The 17,148-nt window shown below is 39.9% G+C and overlaps 1 pseudogene; it reads left to right on the top strand.

Annotated features, from left to right (window-relative positions):
• Nucleotides 1–9,859: 9,859 nt before the first annotated feature.
• LOC131380922 (histone-lysine N-methyltransferase SETMAR-like) lies at nucleotides 9,860–10,885 on the top strand (annotated as a pseudogene).
• The last annotated feature ends 6,263 nt before the right edge of the window (nucleotides 10,886–17,148 follow it).

The raw sequence follows: 17,148 nt of genomic DNA, 5'->3' as shown, positions 1-17,148 counted from the left end.
ATCACTTTATAGCTACTGCAGTTTCACATTGCCATCCTCCTGAGCTATTCTATGCTGTTATCCCTCTTCTGACCAAGCCAGAGGAGGGGAAAATGAGTGAAATTTATTATTTGAACAAGGTGCTATAGGAAGAAAGACCATATAGAGCTCTTTTCTTTTTTTACCTCCTTTCACATTATTCCCTTTGTCAAGGGACAACCAAATTGCCTCAACACTTTGTCTTATCTTGATGTTGTTTATTACTGGAAATAATTAGTTGTGCTCAATCTATGCCTCTACTCCCTCATCCTTGAGGTGTAGGGGAAGACCGATGAGCAGTAACAGATTTTCCCTTTGTTGAAAAATTTTTCATCTCTGATGTTGGGAAGAGGCTTCTATTATGAAAGAGACATTTTATAAAATTACCCAGGATGGCCTTCCAAACTGGGGAGAATTTTATGCAGTTTTGCCTATAGATGTCTTCTCACACACTTCTCACACAAGAATTTGTGTACTATTTTCTAGATTCCTCTGTCTCTCTGTTTCTAGATTATCTTTTTCAAAATGAATAATATTTTTTGCTCCATTTATTTTTGTATTGCTCTTGGAGAATTAATTTTTGAAATAATTTTGCTCATGTCTGTTTATTTCATTAGGTTTTGGGTAGGGACATTGAGGATTCTGCTTTGTATCATTCTGTTTTCCCAGAATTCCCCATCAGTTTTCCTCCTGCCTCCAAAGTCAGCTCACTTATCTCTGATTTCTGTATTTTCATACAAAATATTCAAATAACTCCCCTTAATATGGTTTTCTCTCTTACAAATTATAATCCATGCTTTCTTTCTTTGCTTATTTCATTTTCATTTTGTTGTGCAACCTCTCTTCCCTGGATAGCCATCTTTCTTGCTTACTTACTAAACATTGATTTGATCACGATGTTTTTAGTCTAACCATTCCCTCTTTATTTTTTTTACAGTCTATCTTTGTGCCCCAGTTATCTACTGCTGCATACAAATTAACCCAAACTCAGTGATTTTAAAATAACAATAATAACATTCTTATTTTTCTCGCATCTCTGCAGGATAACTGGGCTCAGGTAGGTGGTCCTCACCCAAGGTATCTCATTTTGTGATAGTCAGACAGTGGATAAGGCTGTAGTTACCTGAGGGCTTTGCCCAGTCATACGTCTGGCTGGACTGGGAAGACTCAAACATCCAGGGAAAGTAGCAGCTGGAGCTCCTTAGGCATCTTTCTCTATCACCAGCTGGCCTTGCCATGCTATTTCTCCAGCATGGTGATGTTAAGAGCAAGGCAGTGACAAAGTCCTGATCAACTTCAAGGTCAAGGGTAAATAGGCTCCACCTCTTGACTGAGGGATGAGAAAGTTCTAGAAGAGCATAATATGGCCATTTTCTGAAAAAATAACAATTGGCGAGAGTCTTCTTTGGCCACAATAATCTACTTTCCTTACACATTAAAAATACACTAACCCTTACCTCCAAGACCTCCTAAAGCTTTATTTCATGAAGGGATCAGCATGAGGCCTTAGAGGCAGAATTTTATCATCTCAATTAGTTCCAGGTATAATGAGGCTCCTAGGGTGCACTTCCTCAACTACAGTTCCTCGAGAATGTCTCCTCTTAATGTAAAGACTTACAATTTTCAGATCACAAGAGAAAAGTTATCCTCTGCCTTCCCTCTCTACACTTATCATAGACAAGTACAACAAGCATAGGATAACCACTACAGACATTCCCTTTCAAAGGGGGAATACTGTGGTGCACATAGGAGTTGCTGGTCTGTAGCATTCCCAAAATCAAGCCTGGCACATGTTGTCAGCCTTTTTAAACAGCTTTACAAAGAACTGTAGATATTTAATATGTAGAATTTGATGAGTTTGTAAGTATGTAAACACTTAGGATACCATCTCTACAATCGAGTTAATACACATATCCAACACCTCCCAATGTTTCCTTGTGTCCCTATGTTTTGAGGTCTTTTATGTGGCAAAAACACTTAACATGAGTTCTAGCCTCTTAATAAATTTTAAAGTGCATAGTACCTTGTTAACTATAGGCACTGTGTTGTACAATGTATCTCTAGAACTTCTTCATCTAGCTAAGATTTTAAACCCATTGAAAAACAAATTCCTGTTTTCTCCATCCCCTTAACCCCTGGCAATCACTACTGTATTCTTATTTCTGTAAGCTTTACTATTATACACATCTTATAAAAGTGGACTCTTACAGTATTTGTCCTTCTGTGACTATCTTATTTCACTTACCATAATGTCCTGTGGTTTCTTCTTGTCAGAAATAGCAGGATTCAGGATTTCCTTCTTTTTTTAAGGCCGAATAATATTCCATTGTGTATATATGCCACATTTCCCTCATCTATTCATCTGTCCATGGACACAGGTTATTTCCATATCTTGGCTCTTGTGAATAATGCTGCAATGAACATGGGAGTTCAGATATCTCTTCAAGAGCCTGATTTCAGTTCTTTTGAATATGTAACCAGATGGAAGATTACTAGATCATATGGTAGTTCTATTTTTAATTTTTGAGAAACTTTAGCACTGTTTTCCTTAGTGGCTATACCATTTTGCATTCCCATCAACAGTGTATGAGGGTTCCAAATTTTCCACATCTGCACCAACACTTTTAACTTCTGTTTCTTATTTTGAAATTAGCCATACTAACAGGTGTGAGGTAATATGTCAATGTGGTTTTGACTTTCATTTCCCTGAAATTTCTGATTTCAAAATTTCAAAATACATTAAAGGCTCCAGAAATTAGTCTGATACTGGCATAAAGACAGACATGTAGATGCATGGAACAGAACAGAGAGCCCAGAAATAAATCAATGCATGTATGGTTTCACCTTGGTACTTTTTGACGAAGTACCAAGAATATACAATGGAGAATGGATAGTCTCTAACAGATAGTGCCGGGAACACTGTATATCCTCATGTAAAAAAAAAAAATGAACCATCACTTTATACTACACTCAAAAATCAACTCTAAATGTTTTAAAGACTTAAATGCAAGACCTGAAACTGTAAAACTTAAAAAAAGGAAAAGAAAAACTCACCGGGGCCAGGCAGTATGGCTCACGCCTGTAATTCCAACACTTTGGGAGGCCGAGGTGGGTGGATCACTTGAGATCAGCAGTTTGAGATCAGCCTGGCCAACATGGTGAACTCTGTGTCTATTAAAAACAGAAAAATTAGCCAGGTGTGGTGGTGGGCACCTGTAATCCCAGTTACTTGGGAGGCTGAGGCACAAGAATCACTTGAACCTGGGAGGCAGAGTTTGCAGGGACCCGAGATCACGCCACTGAATTCCAGCCTGGGTGATAGAGTGAGATTCAGTCTCAAAAAAAAAAAGGAGAAAATCATCTTAACATTAGTCTTGGCAATGATTTCTTGGATGTGACACAAAAAGCATAGGCAATACAAACAAAACTGACAAGTGCAACTACATCAGATTCAAAATGTTCTGTATAGCAAAGAAAAGAGTCACCAGAATAAAAAGGCAACATACAGAATGAGAGAAAATGTCTTCGAATCATATAACTGAGAAGGGGTTTAATTTTCAAAATATATACGAAATTCCTATAACTCAGTAGCAAAACCAACCAAACAACCCCAAATAACTCAATGAAAAATTTAAAAAAAATGAACGGAGGACCTAAACAGACATTTCTTCAAAGAGGCATACTCATGGCCAACAGGTATCTGAATGCAAGTTGTCAGTTGTTGATCAGAGCTCAGCTCTAATGTCTGGAAATCATTCCCATAGTATATAGCTCTGAAAAATGTAGCACATGTACCCAACTTTGTAGTTTTTCAGCCTGCTTCCTGCCTGTAGAAGCAAAAGATTCTGATATCTCTTTGTATTTTCTTAGTTTTGATAGCCCTTTCAGTGTAAGCTAATATAATTCCTGTAAAAACGTTCTGGGTTTTCAATGAATCAATTTATAATTCACTCCATTAGATCCAAGCCACTCCACAATTTCTTCAAGATAATTCTTTCTGTGCTGTGGACTCCCTTGGGGAATGCTGTGGGACAATGATCTTAACATTCTCAGAAAAACTGTTGTTTAAAGAATAGAATCTTCAAGTCATGCCCTCAAGATCTTTAGAAGGATTTCTGTCTATTGAAAGGGTCTATTAGGCAACACCTTAAATTGCTCTGTGGACTTAACAAAGTGTTTTACTTTGATACCCTTAGCTTCTCCCTTACATCATATTTTCCTAAAATTATAAATTTGTCTCCTTTCCAGAAGTCATTTCTGAATTTCAGCATTGTTTGGCCACTGGTGGGGCTCAGAACAAGAAAAAGTTTTATTTCAAAACCTGGCAGGTTCTATCTCCTTTCGCATTTTACTATATTTAATAAGAAGAAGCCACATAGCACTATCAACATTCCACCTAGAAATCTTGGCTGGATCATCCAAGGCATGAGGTAGACTGCCTATTTTCCACCTTACAGCTGGAAGTAGTGATGTTAAACTTTCTACCACTCTGTAAGAAAGTCTCCTTTCTTCCAACTCCTAATCGCCTTATTCTCACTTCCTTTGAAGTCTTTCCTGATGATCTCTTTGGGGTTCATTAAGCTCCCACTGTTTTTCTAAGGCTTTTTCAATGTATGCATCATCCCTTAATCCTAAAGTCCCTTAGTTACTTAGTCCCAAAGCCACTGTCTCATGTCTTAGATTCTGTTAGAGCAACACTTCACTTACAGGTATCAGTAGGTTTTCCAGTGACCCATTGCTGAATAACAAGTCGCCCTATACTGTAGGGGCCTTAAACAACAGTATTCATTTTATTATTATTTCTCACATTTCTGGGGGTTGACTGGACTCAGTGCAAAAGTTCTTACCCAATGCCTTTCATGTAGGTATCAACCCATGCAGCTGGCGCTTGAATCTTCTGAGTATTTGCTCCCTCTCCTATATGGTGGCATTTCTGGGAGATTCAAACTGCTGGGGCCCTGGATTGGCTGGAGTCCTTGGAAGTCTCTCTCGGTCTCTATGTGGTCTCCCAATTAGCCTTTCCAGCGTGGCAGCTTCAGGATAGCTGCAGGGTTGCTGGAATTCTTATGTGGTAGATGAGGGCTCCTAAAAGAGAGACACAGAGAAAGAGAGAGAAAAGAAGAGGGAGAGAGAAAAGGAGGCTAAAACTGTAGTACCTTTTCAAATCCAGCTTTAGAAGCTACCTGTGTCCCTTCTGCCATGCCTCTTTGTTGGGCTAGCCATTAAGACCTGTCAAGACTCATGGTGTGGGTAAATCTGCTCTGCTTCTTGATCACAAAATTCTGGAAGACCATGTGGGACCAGAATTATTATTATGGAGACTACAATCTGCCACACTGAGTGCTAACTATTATCTCAAGCATTCAACGTTTCTAGGAGTGAAACACTGTGATGTTGTCAGGCATTTGAACCAGAGTGACTCCATCTTGAGTAGGGGGTGGGTAAAATAAGTCTGAAACCTACTGGGCTGCATTCCCAGTTAGGCATTCTAAGTCACAGGATGAGATAGGAGACTGGCACAAAGCACAGGTCACAAAGGCCTTGCTGATAAAACAGGTTGCAGTAAAGAAACTGGCTAAAACCCACCAAAACCAAAATGGCCACCAAAACCAAAATGACCTCTGGTCGTCCTCACTGCTACACTCTTACCAACACCATGACAGTTTACAAATGCCATGGCAATGTCATGAAGTTATCCTATCTGGTCCAAAATGGGGAGGCATGAATAATCCACCCTTTGTTCAGCATATCATCAAGAAATAACCATAAAAATAGGCAACCAACAGCTCTTGGGGCTGCTGTGTCTATAGAGTAGCCCATTCTTTTATTCCTTTACTTTCCTAATAAACTTGCTTTCAGTTTTCTCTGTGGACTTGCCCTGAATTCTTTCTTGCCTGAGATCAAAGAACCCTCTCTTGGGGTCTGGATCCAGACCCCTTCCAGTAACAATGTAAGCAGATGCAGAGTGATGATAAAGAGGATACAGAGGGTAAAGATTTCACATCCTGAAAAATAAGGGTGAGCTTGAGACCCTCTCAGGTGGGAGTTAGAAACTCCAGAGCAAGGTTCACAGATATAAAGACCTCGTAGTTTAGAAAGCTTTGCCACTCCCTCTGGTATGTTAGTTCTGCAGTTCTTCACCATTGCCGATGACCCTTGCATGTGACTTCATGAGCAACCTGGAGGAGTGTTAGCTGCAGACTGATTCCACACTGCAGATATTTACAAGGATGAAAACTCAAAGGAGTTCATGAGAGGTGTCTGCTCTCAAAGGAAGTGCAAACAACAAAGTCCTGGGTCCTGTAGCAAGAAACATGCAGAATGGTGGATGGCCTGGGACAGCCACACAGCAGCTAGCCCTTGTTGACTCATAGGTCAGGCTCTTCCGTCGTGTGGTTTAATCTTTAGAGCAAGCCTGTGAGGTAGCTCTCTGCATCGTTGGTGAGGAAATGGAGACTTCCATGATTTTATTAACTTTATACAGCTTTAAGGCAAGAAACTAGGACACAAAACCATGTAAGTCTGTCTCCAGAGTCTACAACCTTGTACTGGGACAGGTGACTGAGAGGACCACATGCAACCCCACTTATCAGGGACATGTTTTTTCCTCTCTGGAAATGACAGAACAAAGATTACAAAGACTAAGAGATATTGGCCTGAGGAGTGGGACATTCACTTAGCTCCTTCTTTTCTGTAAACACATAAATTGAACTAACATTTTTCCAAATATCCTCCTGTAAATGTCAGGTAGATCGTTTCTGCTATTGATTGTCTTATTTATAGCTAACAACATGCATACATTAGTTAGGAGAGAGGAATGAAAATAGTCTGTCAATTACTTTTGTGCTCACAAACTATGCTAGACATTTCAAGTTCTTCATTCAAAATTCCATAGCATCTGTTTAAGGTAGTAGCTACTTACTTCATTTCACAGGTGTGATACTAAGGCTTAGAAAGGTGAAGCATCTTGCCAATGTCACATAGGTAGTAACTGGAAGAATCAAGGCTTAATCCAAAGTTGTCTGGCTGCAAACTTATTTTTGGGTTTTCAAATGTGCACTAAAAGCACTGGCTAGGCTGGTTGGGGAGAAACCGAAGAAGAGGAACTCATGTAGAACAGGGAAACTATTGGACCAGCCAAAGCTGCTTAACCTTTTCTGCTGTAATAAAATGTCCAAGGGTACCATGACCTTAGTCAACGGCACCTAAATCCACTCTTACGAAGCTGTGATTCTGTGACATGCTTGATAGACACTTATCTGAGTCTATCAATTAAAGCTTCAGCAACCTCTGTCCAGATGTATTTTCATCTATAGTTTTAAGACAAATTATTATTTAATGTCAGTCTTTTTTCCTTAGCACCATGCTAAGTGCTTTACATACTTAGCATCAGTTAATGTTCGCAACAGCTCTGTGACGTGGCTTGTTATCCTCATCCAACAGATGTGAAAACCAAGGATCCTTCCAAGCTTGCACAGCCAATTTTGGTGGAACCACAATTAAGATGCAAGTTGGTTTAACTCTGAAACCTGTGTTTCTTCATGAAATTGTGCCACGATTTCATTAGGAGAAGCCCTCTTGCAGGCCCCTTTCATATTTAACGAATAATCCATACTTGACGGTTTCTGCTGCTTTTCTTTTCCTGGAGGATTTTATTAAGAAATCCATTTGTCTTCGCGCCCTGGGAGCTGCTTCCTCCTGCTGTCTGACTCAGGCTTTTCAGCCTATTTGCACCTCAAATCCCTCATTAGGGAATCCAGGCTGGGGAGAGTTCTAGGCACAGTTTAAAAGGTTTTGTTCCCCCCACCCTGCCCGCCCACCCCTTCCTATTTTTGCTTTTATTTTTAACTGCACTTCTTTCTGACAGGAACTCTGTTTGTCCTGACTTGAGTCTGATGTTATGAGTCACTGGGGAGATATAATATGCTGATTGCCGAACCAGGTTATTACTTTTTCTTTTTCTATGACTCATTCTCTTCAAAATCTCTAATTTATGATAAAAGTCAGTAAGATGTAAGCACAGAAAATGTTCCTAATGGGCTGTCTTATTAAGTTTGGGCCCACTTTGTCTAGTTTAACTCTTGAGATGAACAATGTAATTCAGTGTCCCCCTTAGAAAGATCTGGGGCCGGTGGGCCATAGCTCCTCCCACACCACTGCCAGACAGGGCAATGAGCACTGCTGGGGCTCCACTCATAGGAAGAGTTCAACCTGTGGACCCAGTTGAAAGAAGAGAAAGCTTCTGATGAGATACTACTAGTGCTGCCTACATATGTGCATCAGAAGGACATAGAGCCATAAAAACCTATCTTGCTTTACAATGTTTCTAATGAAGGAACACTATAAGTCATCATCCCCTTAAAATGCCACCCCAAAATGGGGCAAACGCATATTCAAAATACAAACATAGCTCACAAGATTACAGTGTAAACTAAGAAAATCTGCTCAGACATAGAAAGAGATGGGGATTTTTTATGATCCACTTTATTATGTAAACAAAGAGTCAGACTGTGAGACCAGGGCAAGATTTTCAAGGTCTCATTCAATGCACAACCACTTTTCATAGCCCCTTGGACAGATGCAGCCAGAAATGGGGAGCTCCCTGTGTTCTCAACTATTTAACCATTTGAAGTTCATTGGTGAATAACTGAACACTTACCCTGTGCCCCGATGTCTCCTAGGAACCAGAGACACAAATGTGATAATGATGTCTCTAAGCTGCCCTGGTCTTAGGAGGACAAACTCCTGACTCTTATTCAGCAAGCCCTGCTGTGTCCTTTCTTAGCCTTGCCCAAGCCCGTTTAACCTGTGCAGGAGCCGCAGCGTGAGGCTGAGGCAGCTTCTAAGCTGCTATAGATGTGGCCTTTAGTCCCCCGGGTTGTTCTTTTGTGTCAGCCTCTGCCTGGTGACACAGCTTTTCGGTGACACAGCTTGTCAGTTCCACTGCTTAGGATCTGCCGCAGTGCAGCAGCTGGAATGAATCACACGCCTCTTCCAATTTCAGTGGTCTTCTGTTGTTATGGACTGAGTTCTGTCCCCCTAAAATCCACATGTGGAAGTAGTCGTAACCCAATGTGACTGTATTTAAAGATAAGGTCTTCAAGGAGATAATTAAGCTTATTTAATTTTTTATTCATGTAAGTTTACAGGATATAAGTGTAATTTCTTTGCATGTATAGATTACATAGTGGTCAAGTCAAGGCTTTTACAGTACCCGTCGCCTGAATAGCATACACTGTACCCATTAAGTAATTTCTCATCCTCTACCAATTTAATTAAGTTTAAATGCGTCAAAAGAGTGGGAAGCTAATCCGATAAGAGCTGTGTCCTTATTAAAGGAGGAAGAGACACCAGGAATGTGCAAACAAGGAAGAAAGGTCACATGAGGACACAGTGAGGTGACCACCTGCAAGTCAGGAAGAAGCCAACCCTGCTTCACTTTCATCTTCAACTTTTATCCTCTAGAACTATGAAAAGATTAATTAAGTCACTCAATTTGTGGTATTCTGTTCCAGCATCCCACAGGGGACTACCACACCTCTTTATCATCATTCTCTTGTCCAACAGAAACTCTTTTTGGGGAGATAAATGTCTTGGTCTTGGCCATCAGGCCAGGTTCCATCTTACTCCATCTAGCACCAAATGGACATCCATGTTGTTTGTTTTGATTTGGTGCAAAAGTAATGGTGGTTTTTGCATTGTGTAATTTGATGTTTGATATTGGAATACATTCTTAAACAAATGTGGTTATGTTACACATCATTCTAATGTGCATTTCTCGCTTTATGGTTTTTTGCTAATGACTTATTACTTGCTGTTTATTTTATATTTATTTTAGACTATGAAAATTATGTTAGACAAAAAGCAAATTCGAGAAATTTTCTTATTTGAGTTCAAAATGGGTTGTAAAGCATCAGAGACAACTTGCAACATCAATAACACATTTGGCCCAGGATCTGCTAATGAATGTACGGTGCAGTGGTGGTTCGAGAAGTTTTGCAAAGGAGATGAGATCCTTGAAGATAAGGAGTGTAGTGGCCAGTCATCGCAAGCTGACAACAGCCAATTGAGAGCAATCATCAAAGCTCATCCTCTTATAACTACATAAGAAGTTGCTGAAGAACTCAACCATGACGATTCTGCAATTGTTTAGCATTCGAAGCAAATTGGAAAGGTGAAAAAGCTTGGCAAGTGAGTGCCTCCCCAGTTGAGTGAAAATGTAAAAAATCATCATTTTGAAGCATTGTCTTCTCTTATTCTACACAACAACCACAAACCATTTCTCAATCAGATTGTGACATGTGACAAAAAGTGAATTTTATTTGACAACAGCAATGACCAGCGCAGTGGTTGGACAGAGAAGAAGCTCCAAAGCACTTCCCAAAGCCAAACTTGCACCAAAAAAAGGTCATGGTCACTATTTGCTGGTCTGCTGCTGGTCTGATCCACTACAGCTTTCTGAATCCCGGCGAAACCATTACATCTGAGAAGTATGATCAGCAAATCCATGAGATGCACCGAAAACTGCAGTGCCTGCAGCCAGCAGTCGTCAACAGAAAGGACCCAATTCTTCTCCATGAAAATGCCGGACCACACATCGGACAACCAACACTTCAAAAGTTGAACGAATTGGGCTATGAGGTTCTGCTTCATCCACCATATTCAACTGACCTCTCCCAATCAACTACCACTTCTTCAAGCGTCTTGATGACTTTTTGCCAGAAAAATGCTTCCACAACCAGCAGAATGCAGAAAATGCTTTCCAAGAATTCGTTGAATGCCAAAGCATGGATTTTTACACTACAGGAATAAACAAATTTCTTATTGGTAAAAAGTTGTTGATTGTAATGGCTCCCATTTTGATTAATAAAGATGTGTTTGAGCCTAGTTATAATTATTTAAAATTCATGATCTGAAACAGCAATTATTTTTGCACCAATCTAGTAACTGTGGTTTTTAGTACCAAAGACAAATCAGTCTTTCTTGTCTCTTCCTTTTTGTTAGTTCCGCTTTTATTCAGCCACCAAAGATCTTTTCTTAGTATTCCTCTTTCTGACTTCAGAAATCACTATTTCGTCCATCTTTTTTCCAAAAGACATTTGTTTTCAATTTTTATGAGCAGACTTGAAATAGCTTTGCATTTTTCTTCAAAGATATCATGACCCCTAACCTCCCCAACCAAAAGAAAAAGCTTTCCGGGCCTGGTGCGGTGGCTCACGCCAGTAATCCCAGCACTTCGGGAGGCCGAGGCAAGCAGATCACGAGGTCAGGAGATCAAGACCATCCTGGCTAACACGGTGAAACGCCATCTCTACTAAAAATACAAAAAATTAGCTGGGTGTGGTGGCAGGCGCCTGTAGTCCCAGCTACTCAGGAGGCTGAGGCGGGAGAATGGAGTGAACCCGGGAGGCGGAGCTTGCAGTGAGCCTAGATAGCGCCACTGTACCCCAGCCTGGGCTACAGAGCGAGACTCTGTCTCAAAAAAAAAAAAGAAAAAGCTTTCCTACAGATCATAGTTTAATGATGGAGACACCTGTAGAAAAACGTTCAAAAGATGAGCCAAGGAGGGCTATACAGGGCAAATGACTTCTTCTGTCTGGTGGCATTCAAGCAGATTTCACAATGGGAGGGGTAGTTAAGCTGCACCTTCAAGGGTGGGTGAAAGGTTATGGGTGAAGAAGAGAGGAAAAGGGTCCCAGTAAGCGGAATAGCACGTGAAGCTGCAGGGAGACATAGAAAAGGCACATTTGAGCAAGAATGAGTGAACTCCTGTGGTTGCAGCCCAGGGTTCTAGGTGTGAAGGAAGGGCTGGGGAGGTGGCGCCACGTGGGATGTGATTATGTCAGATTTACCAGCACCTTTAGGACCTGCCCTGCAGGTGTGTGAGGAGCAGTTCCTGAGCTCTCTGAGCTTGTCTTTCTTCAGAAAAAGGCTTGAATAGATGACTAGTCAATGGCATAGTGGTTTTGGCCAGCAGCACTTGGCATTGAGGAGGAAGTTCTGGGTAAAACAGCTTCTTCCCATTCTTTCCATATATGTTTGTGTGTTGATGAAATGGCACCAAAATTTTTTTGAAAAGTAAACTTCGCTTCTCCTTGTGAGGCTCTCACTGATATTTTTACTGTCTAATCAAGGCACAGTGAGGCAGGCTATGCAACTTTTTCAGAACCCTCACCTGGTAAATAATGGAGCATGAAGTCGGACTCAGATCTTTATGGCTCCAAAGCTGTGCTCCTTCCACCATGTTCCCTTCCTCAAACGTGGAATGACATTTTTGTAGAAAAATAAATGCGATTCAATACATTGTGATCATTTATTTTGCTAACCTTAGGAAAATGTCCAACAGTTGCCTGAATTACCTATGACAAAAACATTTCCACCGGAATCTCCTCCACTCTTCAGAGTGAGTTAAGTGGATCTCTGTAATTACCTTAACGGGTGTATATATTTTGAAAAACAGCACACATAATAAGGTGCTTAAGCCAATACCTGTTACAGTATTTGTTCAATAAATGTTGACTATTACTAATATGAATAAATAATATTTTCTTAATTGTACATATATTCCCAATGTATATATAGATATACGGAAATTTTTAAAAATGCAGTGCTCATAAAGCATTTCTTTTATTCAGCCAATATTCTCTGAGCACCAGTATCTTCTAGGCCTTTAGATTGGATATTACATCTTTGTGGCACTCACAGATCAAGAGGCGCTAGGAATCACTGAGACCTTATTAGCAAAATGCCATGGCAAGTGCTATAATCTTCGATAATTTCTTCAGATAACAATCATTTTATAATATTTTCTATTAAGAAAAGGGAAAGAGAACTCAAGGTCTTTCCTTTTGCATAGTGAGTTGATTCCTTTAACTTCTGTTACTTTAACTTCTGTGACTTTCAAAATCCCTATCAGTAAGGCCATGAAAATTTTTACTGTTGTCAAATTTGGAAAAAAACACATCACGTTTATTTCAAAGATATAAGATTTCAAGCCACTTCACATTTTCTTGTGCAGCAACCATTCTTAAAATCTTTGATTAGACAAATTTCATTAACCAGCTTTTTAAGAAGCCTTTGTTGCAATGGCATATTATGAATTTGCTATTTTGATGATGTCAGTATTTCCAGTCAAATCAGTAGGAAATTTAAATAGTCACTTTCATAATTATATTTTATCTAATTCCCTTCTGAAAAGAAAACAATGTGGGGTGTTTTAATTGTATATGCTGTAAAATTAAACATATTCTGAGACAGACAGAACTTCTGTTTCAAATTATCTGCTTGCAGTTTTACGTGTTTGATGATTGAAAGCATTTTCCACAGATTAGCTTCTGAGCCTTCACATTTCAAAACCTGTTTCTCCTCTGCTCCCCGAACATTTCTGCAGCCTTGGGGCAAGCTTATATTGTGTATCAACCTCTGGCCCTGCTCTTTTTTGTCATGGCACTGGGTGAGTCAACACAGTGGGTGGTAGGAATATTCTAGAAGCCGTTTCTACACCAGGATGGTTAGCAATAGCTCAATTGTTCTGGAAGTGACTAGGAGACATAGGAATTCATTTCAATAAACCCAGACTAACCCTAACTGAGGTTCTTCTCAGTTAAATCCTCAAAATGCCGCCCACCTCTGCACCACCACTCAACACGAGGAAAAGTTGGACAGAGAAAAAAAGTGAAATGGAAAAAGGCACAGTCTTAATTGATGACAATTAAAATATCTTACTTTTGCAAATTTTACAAAACTATATGAACATCAAAATACATGGTCGGGGACTTTCTGAGAGCCTTGGAAGGAGTCCACGCACATGGAGGGTTCTGGAGCCGAAGTTTCCTTAAACTCAGGGAAAACACAGCCCTGGCTCCATGTCTGGAGCCTTTGCAGGGTAGACAACTAGTTTACATCACTCTGAAAAGCACCGAGTGGGATAACAAAGAACACATGCTAATCCCCAGTCCACGACCTGGGGCATAGTTTTTTTGGTTTTTTTTTTAATGAAAATAGCTCTCTTGTGACCATGAAGGCTGTCAGGGCCTGGATATAGAAGTCGTCTCTGTTTCCATGTACTTTTTGGCACCCAAACTGTTGACTTGTGAGCTGTGGTCATTGAAATGGTCTATGTCGAGAATAACAACTTTGAACCTTAATCAGTCCACTAGGATGTAGCTAAACCCTCTCCTACAGTTCTTTGTCATTGTAATCTGATCAAAAGCAAAGGGAAAAAGAAACTCTGCCTCGGGGGTGGCCAAAGCACAGTGTAAAATAAATTGTCAGCAGGGAAGAATGAATTGGGCTGTAAGTATTAGGAAGGCTTGAATGGCTGGAAAGTGGGAGACATGCCTCACTGATGGGCAGAAGTTCAGTTGAATGCTCTGAGGAATTGTTTTCTTATAAGTCATGCTCTCCTAAATCTAGTTTCCCTAGAGCTTCATCCTTTACACAACTACAAGCAGGTGGCTTTCCAAAAAATAAATATGACCATTTTGCTCCTCTTCCTAAGACTATCAGTGGTTCTGATGAACCTCAGAATAAAGTTCCAAGGCCTTCAGCTGGTACCAGGAGATCTTCATTATCTGGCCTTGGCTGCCAACTCATGGCCTCACTTTCTGGTCATCATCCCCTCTATGCCTGTGTTAGGCACCGTTTTCCAGAGAAACAGGATCAAAAGGGTGTGTATGTCTGCATCTGTATCTATATTTATATCATTTACATAACCTATCTACATCTATGTTTATATATCTATATCATCTATATATCTGTATCATCTCTATAACTATATCTGTATCTATCTGTATCTATAGAGAGGTTTTCAATGCTCATCACAATTACTTTCCTAGCTCGATACATAATACTGATTTCTGTTGTCACCCATATCACATTGCTCCATAATTTGAATCTATTGAGGAAAACTCTAAACTTCTCTCAGTCTGTGTCCAGTCAGAAACCACTTTACGTGTTTCAAATGGAAGGAATTTAACACAGGGAAGGTGTTATAAAGCCAGAAAAAAATAGAAGAGAAAATAAAGAAGTGGAGGAACAAAAGGAAGAAAGGTCTGATCCACCCACCAGCTTAGGCTAACACCCTAGTGCTGGCAGCCACGGTCTACTCCTGCCCTGGGCTGTTGGCGATGCTACCACACCCAATCCTGACTCTACTAAAGGGGCATTGCTTGGGCCAGAGCTGGAGTTGCTAAGCAGGTGCTACTTCCCCTGGGATTACTGGAGCCTGCCATTCCCTATGCTCACTGTCAGCTGTATCCAGTAACTTCTACACAATCAGAGGCACAAACCCCCAACTTCTTTCCCCAGCCTTGTCATCTCCAGGCAGTGCCTCCTGTTGGCTGAATCTAGTGGGAATCCTGCTGACTGGGGCTCTCTGGAAACATAGTTTGCAAACTCCCAGTTTTAGCTCATGGCAGGTGTGTTTTGTCCTTTGAAGGCCTCCTGAAACCACGGATCTCAAGCATTTTACTGTGGTCTTTGTCTTTCTCTTTGCAGCATCTTCTTCCAAGCAGTGATGAAAGTTTAAATAAGTTAATCTGTTGCCAAGCAACACACTTTTACATTAGCACAGTTCTCATTGCTAGTGGTAGCATTTTTTTTTTTTTTTTCATTTCTTCTGTGACAAGGTACTGGCAGGTTTTAAGGAATTATACATACACCTACAATACTGAGAGGGTTTTTTTTCCCGCTTGTCTTCTAAAAATGTGCTGAGTTTTATTACCTTAGATAGAGGCTTCTATGAAGCTAGAGAATGAATTAACATGTCTTCTTTCAAAACCTCATGTGCCTTCAAGAGACATTGGTTGCACATTTTATGGGCTTTTCACTTTTTTTGTTTTGAAAATAAAGTAAACCTGGTGCCTTAGATAAAACCATGAGCTTCTCCACCTTTTCTTTTTCTTTTTTTCAGTGCTTTTCGCTTGAGTATTAATCATATTCCACATTGGGCTTTATTCCTTGAGAAAATAATGTTCAAAGCTAACTGGTGAATCAGAGATTTTTGGACACTGCCATTCAGCTGTGATTTGGTCTTTCAGTTAGGAAAGTTTTTGTTTATTTTTCATTTAGAGACATCTATACACACGCACACTCACAAGTGTGCATTTCTTCACATCTATATTGTATCTGCATAAATGGAAGAAATGGCCATTTGTTGTTTGTTCTGCTGTAAATAGGTGCTGTTCTCAGCAATTCTCATCCATTGTTACAACCCTGAGTCGGTATTTCATGTTTTTTCCTTAGGTTTTGTTGCTGCCATTTGACAGACGAAAAAACTGAATAGCAGAAAAGTTAAGTAACTTGCCAAAGTCATGACAGTCATTGATGGAGACAGAAATCAAACTTAGGTGTGTTGTTGCTAAGACAGATGCTTTGCCACTGGTTGTCACATCATGTCAGCACACACAGTGCATGCCTCATGCTCATGACCATGGTGAAGCTGATCAACTCTAAGATTATCTTATACTCGGAATCTATAAAATATTAACTTGTTTTAGTTTTGCTTGAAGTTATTTTTTATCACTATGATCCTAACCAAAATACTTTCACATGCACAATTATAGCGCAATGATAAGTCTCCAGAAATGGAAGCATGAATCTATGAACAATCACTTAAAAATTATCATCCTTGTTACAGTATAGGACAGCAGTAGTCTCAAACTGGCTCTATGTGCTTAGTGAGCATATTTTAAAGGCATGGTATTGAGCTATGGCAGCATGTTCATCCATACGATTGGTCTCCCAATTAGATAGTTTGACCTGACTTTCCAAAAAACATACATACAAAAAGTTGCATTCTATTGTCTTTAATATCCACACATTAGCTAAAAAAATCCTATATTTATTTTCACCATATCTCCTCTGCAATTTTTTGCTTTGTTTACACAACTGTACATTTTAAGAGCAATAGTTAAAATAGTAGTGAGCATTTTTTTCCCATTATTTTGCTTACTGGGCTGACCAAGACTCAGGAGAAGGGACAGCAAGACCATCTTTTGGTTAAGTATATTAGGATTTTCCAATCAAAAATCCTAATCTTGCTATCTATTGCTACCTATCACCACCACAACCCTATTGAAACTATGTAACATTGCATCTTAAAATAGTTTTCTCTATGTGATATTTGTT

Source organism: Hylobates moloch, unplaced genomic scaffold, assembly GCF_009828535.3.
Source record: "Hylobates moloch isolate HMO894 unplaced genomic scaffold, HMol_V3 SCAFFOLD_13, whole genome shotgun sequence".
Lineage (NCBI taxonomy): Eukaryota > Metazoa > Chordata > Mammalia > Primates > Hylobatidae > Hylobates > Hylobates moloch.
This window is presented reverse-complemented; position numbering and strand designations above follow the sequence as displayed.